This window comes from Setaria italica, chromosome VI (genome assembly GCF_000263155.2).
Source record: "Setaria italica strain Yugu1 chromosome VI, Setaria_italica_v2.0, whole genome shotgun sequence".
In the NCBI taxonomy this organism is placed as follows: Eukaryota; Viridiplantae; Streptophyta; class Magnoliopsida; order Poales; family Poaceae; genus Setaria; species Setaria italica.
Window position 1 is genome coordinate 22,710,906 of NC_028455.1, and position 1,344 is coordinate 22,712,249.

Here is a 1,344-nt window from a genome sequence, read left to right on the forward strand (position 1 = left end):
TAGATTAATAGGTGTAAACTGGCATTAAACATAATAAAAGTTTAGAATTTGAATCAATCTCGCTATTAGTAGCAAGTCTCAAAGTTAGTAGTATATATCATTCTTTATGAAATAAATAGCAACTATTTTATATTTTGTCAAGGACTGCAAGTTATGAGATAAGGAAAAGATTTCAAAACATGAACTTGTGGCTTTTTAGGTTATTTAACTTATGTTAAATGAAACTGAGCAATTAAACTTAATTTAGCTTTTGACTTTTAGAGAAGGTTTTTGAAACTTCTACACCAGTTTTTATCAAGTAACCACCTTTCGCAGATATGCTCTGACTGTTAGTCTTAGATATGCAAATCTAAATTTTACTATTATCTTACATGTTATGATTCTCATTGAATCAGTACAATGTGCCTCTGTTATCTGCTTTTTACATAACCTTTGGTATTATGGAGAGCTTCGAACATCCTTCTGTTGCCCATATGACCCTTAGCATGTGTCAGGAAACAGCGCAGCTTCTAGGGTGTTTGAACAGGATTTCAGCAGTTCTTGGGGCACCTCGTTTTCGATCTCTTTGATGTTTGGAAATTTTTGTGCAATTGTTGTCAAAGTAGTAGACTAGTAGGGTCATATGGCCCGCTTACCACTTGGGCTATTAATTGGTTGATGAAATTACTTTCATATCATACCCTTTTCAGTGCTATGTGACAATTTAAACTTCAAATCATATCATTAGTTTCTTTTTCAGATAGGTGGATTTTGTTCCTTTGTTGTTATTAGTATTCCTTCTGTCCCAAATTGTAGTTCGTTTTGGCATTTGTAGGTTTATACCTTTTGCTATTCATCTAGATATACACTATGTCTACATACATAGTAAAACTATGAATCTAAAAGTATCAAAACGACCTATAATTTGGGACATATGGAGTATTTTTCATTCATCTATGTGATTGCCTTCAGAGGTAGCAAGTCATGATGCACATATTGGCAAATTTAAAGGCAAAAAAAGAACCATGCCTTTTTGTTTTCCATCTCTTGCTGCATACATAAAAGTCAGATGTGAACCACCTGGAATATCAATTCAGTATATTGACTGGTGATTTAAAAAGTTTACCGGTAGCTCTAATGTTACATTCTTTCATTCAATACTATTTTCTTCAGCATAGTAACTACATTTGGCTGCCATGCTATATATTGAACATAAATACATGCTAACATTTTGCAACTTGTGGTCAATACTACCCCTTATGTTCTTCTACAAATGGCATTCCTTGTCATCAGATATTTGAATTTTGACCACTGATATATGTAGTACCATTTAGATTGGCCATATGAAATCTACATGAAAAAAAC